The sequence below is a fragment of the Panthera onca genome, chromosome X (assembly GCF_046562875.1).
Source record: "Panthera onca isolate mPanOnc1 chromosome X, mPanOnc1 haplotype 2, whole genome shotgun sequence".
NCBI classification, from domain to species: Eukaryota; Metazoa; Chordata; class Mammalia; order Carnivora; family Felidae; genus Panthera; species Panthera onca.
In genome coordinates, this window is record NC_138357.1 from 104,822,978 (window position 1) to 104,845,696 (window position 22,719).

General features: G+C 39.0%; 1 protein-coding gene and 1 pseudogene across 1 annotated transcript in view; one reads left to right on the plus strand and one right to left on the minus strand.

Moving 5' to 3' along the window:
* The window catches only part of IL1RAPL1 (interleukin 1 receptor accessory protein like 1), a 1,360,593-nt gene that overhangs the window by 564,937 nt on the left and 772,937 nt on the right, over nucleotides 1–22,719 (minus strand). The gene's annotated exons all lie outside the window — the stretch shown is intronic.
* On the plus strand, nucleotides 1,903–5,694 carry LOC145714423 (transcription factor SPT20 homolog pseudogene; annotated as a pseudogene).

Consider the following 22,719-nt stretch of genomic DNA (forward strand, 5'->3'; position numbering starts at 1 on the left):
CATTGACTTATATTTACAAAAATGGTAAGATAGAAAAAAAGCTTGTTTTTTCAAACAGGTTCCTTTATTACGAACACCATTGAGTGAAAACTTTATCTTTCCTCCACTGACATGTGATGCCACTCCTGCTGTATGGCAAACTTCTGTATGTCTCGGGAATTATTTCTTAGATATCCAACTGTTCACCTTATCTCCCGTGAAATTTATACACCACGAAACACTGTTTAATTTAATATAATTAAATTAATATCTGGTAAGGCAAATCCCTTGCCATTACTTATTCTTTAAATTAAGTTTTTATTTTAATTCCAGTATAGTTAACACACAGTGTAATATTATTTTCGGGTGTACAATATAACAATTAAACAATCCTATACAATTTAGTGCTCATCCTGATCAGCATACTCTTTAATTCCCATCACCTGTTTCATCCATCTCCCGAACTAATCTCCTAAACAATTTCTTCATTATTCTTGGGTATTTATTTATCCATGACTGGTTTTAATGGGATGTCTTTATGAATGATCAATTTTGCATAACAACGAGTAATTTAATGTTTTACATTAGCAAAAAAAAACCCCACAAAATTTGCATGTCATCTTAAGATGACATCCTATTGGTCATCTATCAGCAAATTCCCTATCAATGTTTCCAGATGCCCCTCTGTTTTTAGGGGTAGTTTCCTAGAGAAGTGGAAAGAGGCTAGACTTTGCAGTCAGAGATTTGGATTTGTTTCCTGCCTCAACTGCTTACCATTTTATAACCTTCAGCCTATTACTTAAGTTGCTTGAATGTCAGGTTCTTCACTGGAAAAAAAGAGGGTAAAAATGCCTGCTTTCTAAAGTTCCTGGAGCATTAGATAAATTGTATTTTGAATAACTTTGAAATATGGCTGACTCTTGGTGGGAACTCTCTGGAAAATAAATTCAAATAGATTTTGACAACATCCTCATCCATAGCTCCAATATAGATTTCTCTCCTAACTCCAGAATTTCCATGACTTGAATCCTTTTATTTGTCTGATAACTTCTATTCACCCTTTAAGAAAGCTCAACTATCATTTCCTTTGGAGATAGTTGGTCTCACTTCTCCGTGTTTAGCACTTCCTCTCCTTTACCACTCTGCCCACAAGTCTATAAACTGTGGTGTATTCTATTTATCTGATTACTTGTTTGCCTCACCAAGCAAACTGTTAACTCCTACATGGAAAGTAACTTGTTACTGATCCTATTGTCTCAATCTCAGTGTACAACTTCCCTTGTAATCCATTCTCAAAAGCAGCTGCGGGTTGAACACACATACATCTTTTTATGGGAAAAAGGAGAGCACATAGGTCATAATTATATTTGTAATTTTTCTTTGTTCTTTATTTTATGACAAGAAAATGGGGAAAAGCATGACACCAAATCAGTTCCTAGAAATGGTTTTTGTCATTATCCCATAAAACTGCAACGACTGGACATGGCTTCCGGGCCCTACTTGTCAAGAGGCAGCGCAGGCATCACAACAGGAAGTGCACGAACGAAAGGAAGTGCAGACCACTGAACACCCCGCCATCGGGGGCGCGGAAGTGCAGCCTGAGGCAGCACGCAAGCGCACTGAGGCTATGTAGCTTGACCCCTCCGCGTCAACTTCCGGCCTAGCCAAGGGCAACGACGTAAGGCCCAGTACAGAGGCTACGGCCTGTACAGACACAGGTATTTTGGAAGACTGCCAAGAATTCTGTGATTTGTTTTCTTGCTGGCGGGTTTCTTGGTATTAATTTTGAAGTTAGGCTGGTAGCTCCAGTGTGGAGTTGGGACATTCTGCAGACCTAAACATTTGTATCAGAGACACTATTTTTATCCCGCTCATCAAGGCACTTGCAGTTTCCCTTCTTTTTAGGGCCCCTGTTGCCCCACGATGCAACAGTCTTTAGAACAAGCTCTGGACCGTGCGGACTATATCATTGCCAGTGCCCAGCAGAGTCCTCCTAAAAGGAAAGGCTCAGCGAGTGGGGGAGCATCTCTGGATGAAAAACTTTATGACCTATATGTGGAAGAATGCGGGAAAGAGCCTGAGGCTACGGAGGAATTAAGAAGCAACGTGAACTTGTTGGAGAAGCTCCTGAGGAGAGAGTCGTTGCCGTGCTTAGTGGTCAACCTATACCCAGGAAAGGAGGGATATTCGCTGATGCTCGAGGGCGAAAATGGATCCTATTCGGAGACCATTCGACTGCCTTATGAAGAAGGGGAGTTGCTCGAATACTTGGATGCTGAACAATTACCTCCTGCTCTGGTGGATCTCCTGGAAAAATCTCAGGTTAACTTTTTTCACTCTGGGTGTGTCATAGCCCAGGTACGGGACTACAGGCAGTGCAGTCGGGAACCTCCCGGCTACGCGAGCAGGCATGTTCTCCTGCGGCCAACGATGCAGACGTTAGCCTGCGACGTGCAGTCCATGAGCAGCGATGACCAGACCTGGACCCAGGAAGACAGGCTTTTGCTGGAGAGCCAGCTGATCTTAGCTACGGCCGAACCGCTGTGTCTTGATCCTTCTGTATCAGTAGCCTGCACTGCAAACAGGCTGCTCTATAACAAGCAAAAGATGAACACTGGCCCCATGAAAAGGAGCTTCAAGAGGTATTCTGCACCCTCCCTGAACCGGCAGCAGGAGCTGTCTCATCGTCCACCTCCTCCTGAGCTGAGAGTATGGCCTTCTTACAAAAAAAGCAGAGAAAGTACAACAAGTGAGAATTGTGACTTCGTAATTTCTAAACCGGGGAATTATGTAGATACGTGGAAACAGAGACCCTGTGACTTGGCTGTACCTTCTGAAGTGGACGTGCAGAAATATGCTAAATGGGAGACGTTTGTCAAATATGATGAGTCACAACCAACAGACTGGCCAGCCCACGAGGCAAAAGATGATTTTGAATTTGGATATGAAGGTGGCGATGAGTCTCAAACAAAGCCAGCCTTCATGCAGTCACTTAATGATCCATTTATCTCTGGTAAAAGAAGGGTACGTAAAAAAATCAGACATGAAAGACAGGCGTCCCCTCCGCACTCCTCCACAGGTGACCATTCAACTAGTGTTCTGCCTAGGTCAAAGAGTGATGCTGGGAGGGAAGTCATTCAGTCACAGGTCTTGGTCAAGCAGAAGGCCAAATGTCCGGTCACTGTGTCACACGGCTCCAGTGGCTCAGCCAGCCTCAGCCAGCTGCCTCCAGGGAAAGAAACAGAACAGCCTGAGATCATGTCTGTTCAGTCTTCAGTCCTGGGGAAGGCAGTCAGCCATCCATCTCCAGCCATCAAACCTCCCTCAAGCTCAGGAAAGACTTGGTCAGGTAACAGTTTTACTCCATGGCAGGGAAGCACCTTTCTTAAATCTCCATCTCCTGCTCCAGCTTCTAAGCCACCAAGTCCTTCCCAGAAATCCCCTGTGGAAGTGAATCCAATTAGCGCATTTCCTGCGGCCACTCTGTCTACCACCGGCTCTCTACAAAGAACCCTGGCCACCCAGGTCGCAGCGAATTCCCAGAAATCCTCTGTGGAAGTGAAACAAGCTAGCGTGCTTCCTGCAGCCACCCTGACTACCACCAGCTCATCACAAAGAACCCTGACCACCCCGATCACAGTCAACTTTCCGAAACCTTCTGCAGAAGTGATTCAAATTAGTATGCTTCCTCCAGTCACTGTGTCCACTACCAGCTCATCACGAAGAACCCTGACCACCCAGGTCAAGGCCAACTCCCAGAAATCCTCTGTGGAAGTGAAACAAGCTAGCGTGCTTCCCGCAGCCACTGTGTCCACTACCAGCTCATCACGAAGAACCTTGACTACCCCAGTCACGGTCAATTCCCAGAAGTCCTCTGTGGAAGTGATTCGAGTTAACATGCCTCCTACAGCTACTTTGTCCAGTGCTAGCTCCTCAGAGAGAACCTTGGCCACCCAGGTCATGGCCAAGTCCTGCAAATCTTCTGTGGAAGTGACTCCAGTTAGTATACTTCCTAAAGCCACCATATCTACTACCAGCTTATCACAAAAAACCCTGACCATCCCAGTCATGGCCACTTCCCAGAAATCCTCTGTGGAACTGATTCAAGTTTCCAGGCCTCCTACAGCTACTTTGTGTACTACCGGCACATCACAGAGAACCTCGGCCACCCAGGTCACGGCCAGGTCCCAGAAATCTTCTGCGAAAGTGACTCAAGTTAGTATACTTCCTAAAACCGCCATATCCACTACCGGCTCATCACAAAGAAGCCTGGCCGCCCAGGTCACGGCCAAGTCCCAGAAACCTTCTGCGCAAGTGACTCAAGTTAGTATACTTCCTAAAACCACCATATCCACTACCGGCTCATCACAAAGAAGCCTGGCCGCCCAGGTCACGGCCAAGTCCCAGAAACCTTCTGCGCAAGTGACTCAAGTTAGTATACTTCCTAAAACCACCATATCCACTACCGGCTCATCACAAAGAAGCCTGGCCGCCCAGGTCACGGCCAAGTCCCAGAAACCTTCTGCGCAAGTGACTCAAGTTAGTATACTTCCTAAAACCACCATATCCACTACCGGCTCATCACAAAGAAGCCTGGCCGCCCAGGTCACGGCCAAGTCCCAGAAACCTTCTGCGAAAGTGACTCAAGTTAGTATACTTCCTAAAACCACCATATCCACTACCGGCTCATCACAAAGAAGCCTGGCCGCCCAGGTCACGGCCAAGTCCCAGAAACCTTCTGCGAAAGTGACTCAAGTTAGTATACTTCCTAAAACCACCATATCCACTACCGGCTCATCACAAAGAAGCCTGGCCGCCCAGGTCACGGCCAAGTCCCAGAAACCTTCTGCGAAAGTGACTCAAGTTAGTATACTTCCTAAAACCACCATATCCACTACCGGCTCATCACAAAGAAGCCTGGCCACCCAGTCCACAGACAGTTCTGCTGGCCCCAACATCATCCAGGTGGTGGGCACTGTCAGTGGAGTCCAGGCTTGGGCAAGGGATTCCAGCCTTAGGCAGGGCTCTACCACTGGGGCCACAGCTCCTGCGGGAATCAAGCCCAGTAACCTGCCCTCAGGATCTTGGCCACCAAATGTAGGGCCCCCGGCACTGCAGGCTCCTTCTCAAGCAGGTGCTCAGTTTTTTTTTAAAGATGCCCCAAGTATCAGGCCAGTAAGCATGTTCCAGCTTCCACAAGGTTCATACCTTTTGAACACCCAGCAACTGAACACCCAGCAACAGCCTCAGCAGCAGTGGCTCTATCAGCTGATTCCACAACAACAACTTCAACAACCTACAGCTTCCAGTCAGCAGCCCACAGCTCCTCATCCTCAGCAGCCGGTATCACAGGGCTCAAGTGCACAAGGGTCAACCAGTCAGAGAACAGCCTTATCTGCTCAGCAAGCTGTTGTCCTTAACCTTGCTGGAGCAGGAAGTTTGCTGCAGCCCCTACAGGCAGCTGTGTTGTCTCCACTTGGCTGTGTGGAGAGCCAGAGAAGACCTGAGCAGAGCGGCGCTCAGCACTCACTGCAGCTGTCCTCTGCCTTACAGCTGCAGCCCCAGCAGCAGGGACAGCTGAGAATTCTGCCACACCCAGTGGCTCTGACAACAGTGGCCGCCCCAACAGCTCAGCCACATCCATCTAGCGAGCAGACAGCAAATCAGTCCACAGGTAAAATGAAGAAAGGCACACCAACCACTCCAAAATCCTAGATCTTGCATTACATCTCCCTCTCTCTTTTAAACAAAACAAAACAACATTGAAGCAAAGGGTTTCTGACTTTTTACTTCATCTTTGTCTTTGATGTCTCAGTATTTTACACTGCTAGGTAAACAAACCATACAGAAGCCCAACCCTATGCTTTTTAAATAAAGACAGTGGAGTGATTTAATGAAAAACAAAATGAATAGACTTTGATATTAGCCACCATGAGGTCAGTATCCCATCTCTGCAATTAACTAACCTTAAACCTGTTTCTTAACTTAAGTGACTCTCCAGTTCCTTATCTGTAAAATGTGAATAGGAATATTCCCTTAGGTTTATTGTCAAGGTTAATATAAGATATATTAAATACTGAAATTTAAATTAATTTTAATGAATACAAATGTTAAATATTTGAAAGAAATAAACATAAGTACTTAAGCTGAAAATGAACTACAGTAATAATATTAGTGCAAATAATAGTTTTGTTGCATTATATAAAAGCCAACCTTGGAAGCAAGAGCAAATACACCATATGAATTTAATTCCTCACAAAGAACCACCCTAGACTTTTAAATGCACCCACGCACACACCCACACACACACACACACACACACACACACACACCTCTCTGAGGTTTTCAAGTTATATAGATATAGGTACAGTTATAGACATATAGATCCAGATCCAGATATAGGGATTTTAATCCTCTATTAAATAAAGACTAACCCTTTTACTCTACCTAGATGGCCCACATGTTGAATTCTCTCTCTGATAAAACTGGATGCATTAGGCACTTGTAATTCGTTCTTCAGTAATTGCGGGATGATTGGGATATATGACTCAATATCATTTGCCAGACAATCTTCGTCCAATGCATTATTCATGTGGTGCTTATTATTTTGCAAACACTTCATAATATACAAATGCACCTGCTGTCTGTCTCTTGCCCCCCTATTCCATCTTCCTTCTCTAGTCTGTCTCAATTATTTTGTCCCCATCAGACAATAACCACTAGAAAGAAAAAGTAAAAGTTTCTTGACTTAGAATGGACACATGAATGAAAAATGCTAAGTTTAGATGAACTGTGAAACAAATTACAACAGGTAATTATAGGGAAAAGAATAGATGACTGTGATATGAAATTACCTTAAATATAGCTGCTAATTAAAAGTGATTTCTGCAGCTCCTAAACAATATATTTTATGATAACATTGTAAGGCAAGAAGGTAAATGACTACATTAAAATCCCCTCATCGCCAAATTTGGATGAATTCATAAATGTGGATAATACTTTAAAAATACTTAGATGCGGGGCACCTGGGTGGCTCAGTCGATTAAGCATCCAACTCTTGAATTCAGCTCAGGTCAAGATCTCATGGTCCATGAGACTGAGCCCCCTGTTGGGCTCTGCACTAACAGTGCAGTCTGCTTGGAATTCTCTTTCTCCCTCTCTCTTTGCCCCTCCCCTGCCTCTCTCTCTCTCAACATAAATAGTCTTAAAAAATAAAGAAAAGAAAAGAAAAGAATTATATGTAACTAAAAGTTTTGTATTACTCAAAATCTCATCTTCCTGAGTTTTTGGAATTTGAGATTGCTTGAAAAAAATGAGCTATTGAAAACATCATAAAAAATATATTTCTTAAATAGTTATTTTTGTTAAAAGACTTTTTTTAATTGTAATATTTGCTATTTGAGACATACCCTTGGGTGACTGGTAAACATCTTTCATTTAACATGTCCAAACATGATGGCATTCATCATTTACCTGAGCCTACCAGTCCCTTTACTGTTTGGTGTTAAAATAATTCATAAAGCAATGGAATTAATTACCAGGTAGTTTTAAGTACTTTAGGAAGCAGAAAATTCCTCTGTCTACCCTTATCCCTAACTACTTGTCTACACCAACTTGTGGGCTTGGAGGGATTCTTAGAGAAATCCTCAGACTTCCTTTTAACAGCTGAGCGACCAACCACCCCGCCTAAGGAAACAGGAGGAAAAAGTTGAGAATGAGTCCTGACACTAGCAAATAGATTTTTGATAAAATATTTCATCTGTGACATTTTAACATGTGTCACAGTGCATTGCTGAGTACCCTTCAGTGCATGTGCATACTATGTGGAATCAAATTCAAACTTTTGTTTGGCTATATGAGGTCTTTTTTGACCTGGGTTTGGCCTCTCCTCCCCATTTCCTCCCATTTCCCCCCATTTCCCCATTCACATCTGTGGCTTCCTCGGTACTTAAAGTACAGGCGCTCCTGATATCCGAGTTGTTCCTCACTTCCATGTCGTGGTGGAGACCTTGAGCCAGGAACTCCTTTCCCTTCTGTGCTCATCCTGTAATGCTTAGCCTGAGCACTGTCGCTCTGGAATCTGAATCTATTTCTATATCATCCGTTAGGACAGCCCCTTCAAACTATTGCACAAGATTATTTGTGGATCAAACATGGTAGTAAATATAAAGAAAAATAAGAATTGAAAATGTACATTGATATAAGTATCCTTTTCAGATTTTTGTTTAGTTTTTCAAACATAGATTTATAATGCTGCATGCATTTTATAGCATTAGTATTTTATTTAATTGATTAAAAATCTGTTATATATAAAATCATAAATATATGTAATACATATTTATATTCTCTATGTTGAATGTCACAACTGTCTTTTTAAAACATCAAAGAGTACTAAATGGCAATTATTATTATAAAATATAGGCTATATATAATAATAGCACTTTTTCGGTATTTAAATGTAATTTCTCTTTGAGCAGAGGTTAAAATGATATTTATATATAAGAAATGAGAAAATTAAATACAGTTTTTTTTGCTTTCTTGGCTTTGAACCAAGAAAATATTCCTGAAGTTATGATTCAGTTGTAGGTCAGTCTGATGAACTATAACAGAAAAGTTTCCTTTTGCAAAATTCTAAGGCCAAACTGAAGAACAAGAAAAAGACATATCAGTACAAATCTTTTTATTTCAACTCACCCCATTTCTTGTGTATTTGTATTTCTTAAAAATTTTGAATTCTGGGCATAAAGTTATCTATGCAAATAAAACAATGTCCTGTCTCTGTTTAGCTGTTATTATATCATGTGATAGTAGTATGATGGAGTTTTATGAGAATGGGGGGGGGGCTGTCTTTGGGATGACAGGAATTAAAAGGAGATGTGGTAGAAAATGGGGAATTACTGTTCAACGAGAAAGTTTTGAGTTTTGCAAGATGCAAAAGTTCCAGAGATTTGATGTACGACAGTGTGAACACATCTAGTACTACTGAACTGCATACTTAAAAATGTTTAAGGTGGTAAATTTCATGTTTTGAGTTGTTTTTTTTTTTTACCACAATTAAGAATTTAAAACAACCACCACAGAAGAGATGTGGCATACAAAATACTTCATTTTCAGAAGCCTTAGGGAAGCCTTCACCTATGCACTCACAGCACAGCGGTTACGAGAACAACCCTCTGGGGCCAAACTGTATAATTGTAAAACCTGGCTCTGCCACTTGCTGGTCGTAGGGCCATGGCTAAGTCACTTCTCTGGGCCTCCATTTCTTCATCTGCAAAATGGAGATATTTAATGGGAACTTTTTTACACAGCTGTTATAAGGATTAAAGAAGATAGTATTTGTAAGCTGTTTAGACATTCCACAGAATAAACTCCCCAGAATAACTGAAACGGAGGGGTCAGTCTCACCAAGTTTAAAGAAAATGTTTTGGACGATCTAACAAAACAGGCAGTCTGGCAAACAGGAAGTAACGATGATGAGTTCAAGGGACACCTGGAAGCGGTGCTCATTCTCTAATGCAAATAAGAGTTATGCATTATCATCGAATTACCAAAAAGGTGTGAGATCGGTTTCTGAGGCTGTGGACACAGCAAAGGGTGGTTTCTAATATAAGCTCCAAAGCAAACATCCCAACAGGATGCCGCCTGAATTACAAAAGAAGTTGCCTCACACCTGCCCCACGTCACAAAGCCTTCGCAGGTGACTGTAGGCTTTACCTATTTAATGACTGAAGTTTCCCTGAGGCAAAGAGGGAGAAGACCAATCAAAACCAGCAGTCTCCAGCTATTCCTCTAAAAGACTTAACAGTGACTGTGACGGGGTCACCAAACCTTGCATTCATTCATTCACACATATTAATTGAGCACCTATTATAGAACAGATTATATCAAAGCCCTGAAGACACAGGAGTAACTGAGACATAATGCCTTTCAATAGCTTATAGTCTAGTACGTGAAGAACAAATAAATATTAACAAAGTAGAGAAAACTCTAGCTTAGCTTTCAAATCAAATTGTATTTATCAAGCACAATTTATGCATTAACATTTTAATTTTTTATTATATTTCAAGACTGGCATTCAATGCTAATTTTAAGAAACATTGCAATTTAGGATTTCAATGGAAATAGCAACAGATATCCAGATGCTATGTTGACATAATATCACTTTTTTATCACTTGCCCTCATTTCAGCTTAATAAGCTCTCTTGGCTCTCATCTTTCAGTGTTTAATCCAAAGCAATTATACTGATATGCAAATGCCATCTCCCTTGCTTTAAGAATGACACTTAACACACAATTTCATTATAATAGGCTGCTGGAATGTTTGTAGAATGATCAGCTCATTTTTATTTTTAAAATAAGTCTTTCCTTACAATGTGTGCTTGTAAATAAAATGTCCACACACAAATTTTATTTGATAAATGCCATGTGGATAATATTTGTCTTGTATACTGAACACCAAGTTCATACCATGTGATATTTCTATCAAAAGCCTGCTATTCTTGTGCTAGTCTCTACAGAAATATTTTAGCTAATGAAGTGCCTTAGCAAAAAGTATAAGGTAAGCAGAAAATGAACAAAGTTATATGTGTATGTGCACACATGTGCACGTGTGTGTGTTTATGTTTGTCTTTTAAGATTCAGTTTTAAGCAATGGTTCAGAAGGTTAGAGTGGAAATGCCACACATACTTTATGAGAATAGATTCAATGAGTTAGGCTTCTATAGTAGATTGGTTGTATTAATGGTCCCAGTTCTTCACTCCTGCTTACATCCATACCCTTTGGCATGTAACCTTCACTCTCAGTCCAGGACGTGACTTGCTTGGGCCAATAGGATGTTATGAGTCAAGAAGCAGGGGCTTGAATCAGTACTTACACATCTCTTCTTCCTCTGTTCCACCTCTGCTGCGAACATGAGAATATGCCTGAGCTAGCTTCTGGAGGATGAAGGTCTGACAGAGCTAGATTCTAGCCTTCCCCGTTACTCCATCTTAGGCCATTCGAAATCAGTCAACAAGGAGTTAACTTCTAAAGTGCACTCAGCTGTAGTTGGCTAGGTTTAGGAGGCAGTGTATTTTCTCATGTGACTCATTTATTTTAATCATCATCAGTTGGGAAAATACATTATATGGGATAGTATGTATCAATGTCTTAAGACTTAAGAGATTTTCCAGTAAGCACTAATGACATATATTCAATAACACCCTTAAACACTCAGAAGCTTTAGAAAGACACTGTATTAAAAATATGTATCAGAATTTGAGCATTTTTCACAAAGGAAATATTTCTCTTTGGTCTAGCAGCTGAAAAAACGTTTAATTGGCAAACCAAGATTAATAATAAATGTATACTTGACCCACACATTCACTCAATAAATATTTACTGAGAAACTACTATGTGCTAGTCATGGTCAAAAGCTATGGAAAACAAAACAAGCTTTTGGACTTTGATTTCATTGCTTTGCTTGGTAAACTCAAATAAAAATAATCCTTAATTCAACCAAATACTATAAACCCAATGACAAGAAAATGAGCACTGCAAAATTTAATTTGACAGATATAAAAAGTTAAAAATAGTGAATCTGTGTTTATGCACAAAAAGAAAAAAAAATATAAAAGACTGAAATATGTGAGCTATAATTACTATGGGCTTATTATTACCTTAATTTTAACTCCTGTAATTATTTCCTAAATAATCTTCTTCATCTGTGACCTAAGACTTATATGGCTAAGAATCATTTAAGTGAATCTAAAAACTTACAGTTGTAGCATGATCCCACAATTGGCCAATTTAAAAAACTCTGAATCATGGAAACCCCTATCTCCTGTTGGAAGTGTTGAAGGGTTTAGAGCATGGTTCTAAGGGGAAACAGATGAGGTTTAAATCCAACTGCCACCATTTATAAGCTGCCTGACCTTGAGTCCATTATTTAAACTCTAACTTATTATCATATACATTTAAAAGAAAATTCCAGAGTTGTACTATACTAAATATGGCTTCTTAATTTTGGAAGTATTAATAGCTCACCATATCATAGATATGTTTCTCCCCCCTCTGATTCTATGGCTCCACGAAATCCTTTCTTACCTATAGCAAGAATCTGAAATGAATGAAGCAAAAAGAATTCTAGCCAATTAGCATAAATTTACCTCACACACTCCTTTTCACTTTGATCATCACACCCAAATTTACAAACGAGATTTTTCTGACACCCAAAAAGAAAGAGATCATTAATATTTTTGGGTTGCAGCTTTATGCCACAAATACTTCCTGGCTTTAATCACTGGAACACATGAAAAAAAAGTATCTCTAAAAAATGTACCTGACAAAACTAAATAAATAGTTGGAACAGAGAATGCCATTTATAACTATACAGTCTACTTGTTACATTCTTCCAGGAACTTTTCACACATTGTTCCCATCCCTTGGGTCCCTCTCATGGCATTACACATAAGATATATATATTATTAGATATAATTACTATTGGTCAGTAAAGGTTTTCTAAATCTGATCTAACTCATAGGCTTGATATGAGAATCACAGTTAAAATATACTTTAAATATAGGTGAAAAACCTTTATAAACAATAAAGTTAAGTGTTAGTAATTTTCTGAGTCTCAGTTTCACCTACTAGATAGCAATAATAATTTCCAACTCACAGGATTTTCTGAGCATTCAATGGGAAAATATATGCAAAAACAATATAATGCCAGAGGCAGAGGAGTAGCTCCATAAATGATGAATGGTGGCCAAGCAACTTTAAACATTTAAAACAACTTAGAAATTCAGAGGTAAAGAATTTTACATATATATGTTTATACCAACACACACACACACACACACACACACACACACACACACACACTACAATCCAAAAAATAATCACATATTATACCCTCTTTCAAGTGTAGTACATTAAATTGTTCAAAGTGAGAAAGAATAGCAGGGAAAATGTGATATAAAAATAACATGATGAAATTTATGCTTTCTCTGAGTCTCCCTATTATCTCCAGATGAAAAACAGTCATCAAGTATCAGATGTCCTATACAATAACTTTCTGATTTTCTGTTGTTTCTAGGTATTGCTTTGATGAGTGAATGTACCAAGAATATTCTTTTGAGGTCAAAAGATCCTTTGTTATAGATAATATCTGATAGTTAGTTATAAGAAAAGAGAAGACTACCAACCAGCCCTGATTTATGTGGTCCATAGTCAAATGTTCATCAATTGATTTTTTAAAAATCTGAATACAGGATAGAATTACCCAAGATTACCATGGCTCTTGTACTTCTAGTTCCTTCATCATTCCTGCCTTTCTTACCTCCTTTAATCAACTTATATCCCATAACCCCTTCCTAGCTTAGTGTAATTCTCTGACAACCTAAATGGTCTGGTCAATCATCTCAACAATGCTCTCTTTCTATCCATGAATTTCTCACTACATGTTTTTATTTCACCCATTTGCCAAGTCCTGACTCTTTCTCCAAAGACATGCATCCATTCTTCAAACACACAACTATATCATCTGGAGGATTTTTAAAGATTTTTTTTTTGGAAAATATGTATCACATTAATGAGAGTAACTACTTCAAGGTATTTGATGTTGATATAAATTATTCAAAGGAGAAAATAAAGGTGAAATGGAGATTATAAAGCTGCCAGTAGCAAGAAAGTAAGGTCAGAGGTGAGAATTATGTCCAAGAAATATTAAATGTTAAATAGAAAATCTGGCTGAGAAAACTCCCGTTAAAAAAAAAATGGGGAAGTTCTGTTTCTAGTAGTATGGCAATCTAGGTTATTTGGACCAACCTTAACAATAAAAATAAATAAAAATACTGTGGGGTTTTTTTCTGTCAAAATGAAATACTTCATAAGAGTCCTAGGCCAGAATGTAAGTAAAATGGGAACTTGAAGAATTAAGTGGAACACTGAAGATATTTCCCTAAGGGCCTTTATTGGACCTAGTCATCCCAGTTGCCATAGCCTAGGTTTACTTTGGTGCAAGACTGAAAGAGTGGGGAGAGGGGGCTCAGTCAAATACCACACTGCCGAGAACCCTCATCAAGAAGAGCTAAGGGCTCCACCCTCAAGAAAATTATGAAACATAAACAAACGTGACCTTCCCCAAATCCTTACACATTCTTCAGGTAGATTTATAATACAGTATTACTGAGTCCCCCCCTCCAAAACCTCAAGCTATGAATTTCATTTAATTTATAGTGACTCCAGAGTATCACACCTTAGGCACTCTTTGACAAGGCAAATGGAAACCCTTTCTAGAAGAGTTCTCCCTTCATTCTAAACCCCAGAGAATCCCCAAAAATAATATTCCAAGGAAAATGATCACCTCATTGAAACAAACAAACAAACAAACAGCAACTAAGCATGAAAGGAAATAAGGGACCTTGAGCAATAATCATTAGAACATAAAGCAACTCTCTCTCTCTACTGTCTATAGTGTAAATACAGATCTAGAATTATCAACTGGCACTTTTAAAACAAAGAAATAAAAGATAAGCATTAAGTATAGAGAGATATTTCTATACCTGTATATAATAATAACCTAACCAGAGAGAGCCAAAGCATAAGAGACTCTTAAAAACTGAGAACTGAGGGTTGATGGGGGGTGGGAGGGAGGGGAGGGTGGGTGATGGGTATTGAGGAGGGCACCTTTTGGGATGAGCACTGGGTGTTGTATGGAAACCAATTTGACAATAAATTTCATATATTGAAAAAAAAATAATAACCTAACCAATTTGAAATAAAAGAGTTCTGGAACACCTAGATGGCTCAGTCAGTTAAGCATCTGACTCTTGGTTTCAGCGCAGGTTATGATCTCACAGTTGTAATATCGAGCCCTGTGTTGGGCTCCACACTGACAGTGCAGAGCCTACTTGGGATTCTCTCTCTCTCCCTCTCTCTCTCCCCCTTCCCTGCTTGTGCGCACTTTTCCTCTCAAGATAAATAAATAAACCTTAAAAGAAAGAGAAAAACAGCAATTCTTAGAACCTTCAGAAAATGAAAAATATAAGGAGTGCACTTGTGCTGAGTACCAGGTGTTGTGTGGAAGTGTTGAGTCACTATATTGTACCCCTGAAACTAATATTACATTGTAGGTTAACTACCTGAAATTTAAATAAAAACTTAAAAAAATTAAAACCTTAAGGGATAGGCTTAATATCACATTAAATACAGCTGACAAGAAAACAGAACTAAAGCATACAGTGGTAGGGAGGGAGAAAGCCACTAAAATAGGAAAGTGCGAACCATCTCCCGAACATCCTTTACACAGGGTGAGCCAGAACAAATAGGTAATGAAATACTCATTATAAATGGGATGGATCTTGAGGGTCACAGATGATGGTAGATTTGCTTTCATAACAGCACAGATGTAAGGACACCATGGTCAAAGATTTCTGGACTGCATCCTTGGCCTTGATCACCCTTAAAATGAATGTTTTGCTGCTTACATAAAGGACAGGAAGAAGGCAGAACAAGAAAAAAATTCATTTTCAGGAAAAAAGAAAACTAGAACTCTGACCATGTATCTTAGAAGCTTCTTCCCAGGTATTTAATTATACAAGTTTTTTCAAAGTAAAGTGAATGAAAAGAGCATAAAAATGTGATGTTTTATACTGCAATCAGACTTTGAGAGAGAAATAATAACCAAGCACTTATGTACCAAACAAGGTACTGTTTGATGTATATTATCTCCTCAACTCTCACAATATCCTAGGAAGCAGAAATTAATATCCTTCTTTGATACCTAAGAAAATAGATTTGGACAGGAGAAATAGATTGTACAGAACAGGATTTGAACTCAGATCTGCTGCCTCAAGAGCCCAAGCTCTTTTTGTTTGTCTCAAGGTTTTATTTAAACTCTAATTAGCATACAGGGCTATATTGGTTTCAGGAGTAGAATTTAGTGATTCGTCACTTACACACAACACCCAGTGCTCATCCCAAGTACCCTCCTTAATATTCATCACCCATTTAGCTCATCCCCCACTCACCTGCCTCCACCAACCCTCAGTTTGTTCTCTATGGTTAAGAATCTCTCGGGTTGCCTGCATGGCTCAGTCTGTTAAGCATTCCACTCTTGATTTAAGCTCAGGCCATGATCTCGTGGTTCATTAGTTCAAGCACCGTGTCGGGCTCCAAGCTAACACCAAGTAGCCTACTTAGGATTCTCTCTCTCCCTCTCTCTCTGCCCCTCCCCTGCTCTCTAAATATGAATGAATGAATCTCATATGGTTTGCTTCTCTTTTCGTCCTTCCCCTATGTTCATCTGTTCTGTTTTTAATTTTCCGCATGTGAGTGAAATCATATGGTTTTGAATTGCTCTGACTTATTTTGCTGAACATAATACACTTTAGCTACATCCATGTCATTGCAAATGGCAAGATTTCATTCTTTTTGATGGCTGAGTAATATTCCATTGTGTGTGTGTACATATGTATTACATATACACATATATATAAATATATACATATATCTACATATACATATATATACCACATCTTTTTATCCATTCAGCAGTCAATGGACATTTAGAAGAGCCCAAGCTCCCAACACCGAAAACAGTGTTTTTTTTTCTTTTTTAATTTTTTTAAATGTGTATTTATTTTTGAGTGACAGAGTGTGAGCAGGGGAGAGGTAGAGACAGAGGGAGACACAGAATCTGAAGCAAGCTCCAGGCTCCGAGCTGTCAGCACAGAGACCAACACGGGCTCGAACCCATGAACCCTGAGATCATGACCTGAGCTGAAGTTAGACACTCAACCAACTGAGCCACCCAGGTGCCCCAGTGTTATTTTTTTAAGTAAACTCTACACCTTACATCCAACACGGGGCTCAAACTCACAACCCCCAGATCAAGAGTCGCATGCTCCACTGAGCCAGCTAGTGCCCCTAAAAAAATAACTCTAAAAATAGCATTATTATATATCTATAGCTATATATGTAAATAAATTCAAGTTAAAACATCAGTGTCATCTTATTTTAAAAGCACCTTTTACATCTATACCATTTCCATGAAGTTCCCTCAAATTCCTCCCCAGATCTTTGACAACTTACTATTAAGCTGTAATAACGCTGCTGGGCAAAAGGACTGTACTCTAGTTGTTTCACACTCTACACCGTGAACAATGTCCCGAATGGAAATATAGAAGGCAACCTGATAAACAGGACCAATTTGGGATCTGAAAGTTCATGCAGATTAAAGTAACGGTCAACTCTAACAGGGCAAAATGTAACATCAATAAAGAGAAGAGCTTCCACTTGGTTACACAGCCAGCTGCAAAAGATTAACAGCTACTACAACAGTGGCAGCACGTGACTATGAGCCATCTGGGGGATGTATACAAATGGTTTTAGCTATCAAAACAAACAAAACATCACAATATTTAGACCAAAGGAGGGGCTAGTCTCATTCTTCTCCACTTGTTAGACCAAAGGACAGTGATGTGACTGGAAGTATGTCAAATGAATCACTATAAGAACTAGAGATGTTCAGCTGATAAAAGAACACAGGAGCGTAAGAAGGGGAAGAGGTGACAGAGGTAGACATGTGTCCCCAGGCATCTGTCCACAGGGAGAGCCTAATGATTCCATGTCAGGGTGGTTGTAAATTCAATTCTGCATTTTAGATTTATGGAGCTTAGAACCCCTTCAACTTCTGTCCTTTGTTTTCTGTGTTTATTTATATCTGGGAAAATTCTAGCAGGGACTGAGCCAAAGAAGGAGTAAAGATATTACATCGCCTCTGAGCCCCCTTTACACTCCCAGCATTACTGGAAGAGTAGGATGTTCCAGCCTTCCTAAAACATCAGAAGAGCTTTTGTAAGAATGAAGAAGTGCAATTGCTCTAGGGTAGGGTCCCAAGATACAGAATGTGGCTCAGAAGGAAGGAACTTTGGTGAGCTCAGAACAAAGAAGAAATTTCTAAGTGAACGATGCAAACAGAAATGCGTGCCTCAGGATGTCATGGACTTAAAGTTCAAATACAGGCTAGACAACCATTTGGCAGATACCGGGCAAGGAAACACACGATGAGTGCATAAAACTAAATGAGCTATAAGGTGCCCTCCCCCATCCTATGATTGTTTTAGACTAAAACTCCCAAATCTCTTTCTCTTTCTTTTACTCTTTCTGGAATTTCCAGTCTGATTTTCAAATACTGGTTTGAAACAGTCATCCTCAAAATTCTTCTAGCATCTTAAATCCATTCAGTTAAAGACCAGAATATATCATCTCCTCAATTTCCTGTTTCTATTCTGATACCGCATTATCCTAGTCATCCAAGCAGGAAACCAGTCATTAGGGCCCCTCCCTTTCCTCCTTAATCAGTTGCTAAATCATGTGGATTCTGCTTTACAAAATGTTTCTCATACCCACCTCCTCCTTCCCAGTTCTTTCCCACTCTCATAGTCCAAACCTTCACTATTTCTCACTAAGGCCATTTGGTATTTGGTAATGAGCTGTTAACTATTATCCCTCCCTCTGATCTCACCTCCATTCTATTTATCTAATATATGACAGCCAAATCAATTTTTCTCAAAAGTAGGCTGGATGACACCTCTCCCTCTTCAAAATTCATTACGTCCTACAGAATTAAGTACATACAACCCCCTCACAAGGAGATGTGATCTGAAAGCTACACTGAACTTTTCCATTCTCTCTCTCACTTGTGATCATAGGTGAAACACCCTCCATTTCTGCCAAAGTGTTTGACTTTACATCCTTGGGTTCTCTCTCTCTCTCTTAGGTGTCATTAAGCCCTTGCTTGGAGTGCCTCTAACTCTCAAAATTTTGTACTCAAAATTCATTACAAGGGTGCTTGCGTGGCTTACTCGGTTAAGTGTCCAACTTGTGATTTTAGCTCAGGTCATGATCTCACTGTTTGTGGGTTTGAGACCTGCGCTGTGTTCTGCACTGACGGCATGAAGCCTGCTTGGAGTTATCTCTCTCTTCCTCTCTCTGTACCAGTCCCCCGTGCTCTCTCTCAAAATAAATAAACTTTAATTAAAAAAAAAACTCATTTCAAATATTACCTACTGTAAGACATCTGTACATGTGTGATTACTCTCATTTATAATCCTTTAGAGATCTTTATTTACATTTTTATTAACCCACAGTGTAATCCACTTTGTATTGTCAGTATCTGCATACTCAAAAGAATTCACCCTACTATACTTCAAAAGCCTAGAGCAAAATGACCATTAGTCACTGATGCTCTGTAACATCTGGCACAGCGTGAGTATTCAATAAATAGAGACAGACCAATCAGCACTGCCACTTTTTCAGTATATACATTTCATTCTCAATTTTAAGTGGGTATTCTCATAAAAACATGACAATATATAGCCCATACACAATCACGACCACCACTGGACAAACCTGCTGAGGTGTATTTCCTTCTGATAGTCAACAGTGAAAGTTTAATATGCCCCAAGAAAAGGAACTGACAAAATCCATCAGCCCTCTCAGTTAAGAGGATATATCATATGTACAAATCAATTCTCTCCTTAAAAATGTCTTCCTTGTGGGCACTATTTTTGTGGTTTATTTAACAAATACAATATATAGATATACATATATTACTATGCCCAGGCATTGTTATAACTGCTTTACAAAATATAACTCATTCAACTTATCATGCATTTTGATATGTAAATGCCTTCATTTCAGGGATGATGCTAAAAGTATCTTTTATGATGCCTGTTTAGCCACATACCTTTTTCCGGGAAATTTCCCCCACTGAGAGCACAATCTTAAGCTCAACTGGAGGCAATGGACGCACACTCCCAGCTCCTACAACTAACTCCCCTCTACAATGGAGGACAAGTGAATTGGATCAGTGACAACCAAGAGGTCAAGATATGAACTCCCCAAAGACTGTCCACAGCCTAATCTCCAGAACCTGTGAATATCTTACCTTACTTGGCAAAAGAGACATTACTGGTGTGATTAAATGAAGGATCAAAAGATGGTAAAATTAGCCAGGTTATTCATCTGGGCCCAATCGCATCACAAGGAACGTTATAAGGATGAGTGGTAGGCATTACTTGCATACTGACTACACCCATGGGATGACTATGACACAAGTAAAATAAAGAGAAGAAATGCTGTGTTCTTACTCTTTGGAAGAATCTGTTTGTTGGGGGGGGGTCTGTTTATTTATTTATTGAAAGTATAGTTGACGCACAATGTTCCATTAGTTTCAGGTGTACAACGTAATGATACTACATCTCTATGTTATGCTGTCCTCACCACAAGCAAAGTTGCCATCTGTCACCATATGCTATCACAGGACCACTGATTATTCCCTGTGCTGTACCTTTTATTCCCATGACATATTCCATATTCCAGAGCTGGAGGCCTGTGTTCCCACTCCCCTTCACCCATTCATTCTCTGTATTCATAGGTCTGATTCTGGTTTTTTGTTTATTCTTTTGGTTTTTTTTTCCACATATGAGAGAAATTGTATGGTATTTGTCTTCCTCCATCTGACTTACTGTATCTAACATAATACCCTCTAGGTCGATCCTTCTCTTGAAGTTCAAACCAAAGAACTGAACTGGCCTTAATAAACAAGAAGGATATATTTTGGTGATAGCCCAAATATAGCTAGAAAGTAGCATTGTGATTTTAGAGGAAATATTAAAAAGCACAGGGAAAAGTAATATAAAACTCTTGCTAATTGCCCAAGTAACTGAGTTAATAATATTCCACTGTTGTTTGACTTTGATTTGTATGTGACAATTCAAGGAAACTGTCATATATTATGCATGTATACACACATACATGTTCATTTTTATACCAATTTCTATCATACACCATTCATGAAATAAATCCTAGATAGATGACACATCAAAATGCTTCTCTAAAAAGCTATAAATGACCTGACTTCAGATTCTGACACTGGGATAAGGAAGTCTAGAAGGCTTTCTTAAACAACATATGACAAGGGGGGAAAACATGTAAGACCAGATTCATACATTAAACTTATAAAATTAAAAAGTTTTAGCAACTTAAGCAAAATAAAAGATAATACACTCTGCAATTACTATTACTCATTGCAAATATCTGCCATGTATAAAATCTTTAAAAGGATTAAAAAGAACTTATAAAATATTATCTACAAATCAATGAGAAAATAAAACAATATAAAAATGGCCAAAGGTGGGGCACCTGGATGGCTCAGGTGGTTAAGTGTCCAACTCTTGATTTCAGCTCAGGTCATTTTCTCAGGGTTTGTGAGTTGGAGCCCCATGTTGGGCTCTGTGCTGATAGCGGGGAGCCTGCTTGGGATCCTCTCTCCCTGCCTCTCTGCCCCTCCCCTGCTTGTGTATTCATTCTCTGTCTCTCTGTCTGTCTCTCTCTCACTCAAAATAAATAAATAAACTTAAAAAAATAGCCAAAGGCAACAGGCATCTCAAAATGGAGAAAGACAAGATAACCAGTCAGTACATGGAAACCTAAATTCACTACAAATCAGAGAAAATGCATATTAAAATAACACATGGATAGCGTTTTCTCTTTACATTGCTTCTAAAAGATAGGGGGCCTATGAATTCTTATACTCTGCCAGTGGGAAAGAAAATTGGTACTGACATTTGGAGGGCAATTTCACAGTATCTATTAAAATTAATGATGCCTGTACCCTATGACTATCAGTTTGGCTTCTTAGTGTCTATCCCAGACAAATGCTGATGTGTACAATGAGGCATTATCATGGATTATAACTGAAGCATTGTTTGTGATGGTGTAACATTTGGACAATCCTAACTATCTACCTATAGGGAAATTATTTAATAAAGTTTCTGTGTCACATAACTGTGAAACATTCTTCTTCGGTTAAAAAGAATGAGTTAAGCCTGACATGGGGAAACCTCCAAGATGTATAAAAACAATCTGCAAAACCATTCATATAATTTCAGTAGAAAATATGTGACTTCTTGTACTCTGGTCTTAAAATATGGTTACCCCTGGAGAAGTTAGACAGTAGAGATGAATACTGACCAAGAAAAACTAAGGTGTCCCATGTGTATTTTATTTAAAAAACATTTTTTATAACAAGAATAGGTATTTGTTTTGTCTAATTTTAAATACGTGAAAATTATAAATATTGTAAAAAAAAGGAAAATGAATCAAGGCAAATGTCTATGTAAACTAAGTAGCTGGATGAGTAAATAGATGAACGACGCTTTTTAAATTTCCCTTTTCTGTGAACATAAATATATTTCATGTTTATATATAAAATTTAATTTCATAGATGAAAATATGGACCTGAGTATGGCAAAAAAGCTCCTAAAATAAATAATTAATTTTATGACTTTTTTAAATTTCAAAGATATATAGTCTATATTTCTATTTATTCTTACTCATTTCCACTGAATTACTTTTCTGGTTGAAATGAAATGATCAGGTCAACCGCAAAAGATTAAGTGAAATCCCAGACCAGTGAAACTTTTTTAGCAGAATTACAACGTGCATTGGGGAACAACAGAAAGCAATGCATGTTGCTGAATAATGGAAACATGAGCATAAAAATGGAATATTTTCATATGCATGGCAAAGCTTTGAAAATATCTTCATGCAAAGTGTGCTAATAAAATGTCAATTTTAATACTGTACTTGGCATCTTGTTCATTTGCATTAACCTACTTTTGAAGTATCCCTAATGCAGAATTTTCCCCCTTATTCTTCTACGTGTGTGTGTGTGTGTGTGTGTGTGTGTG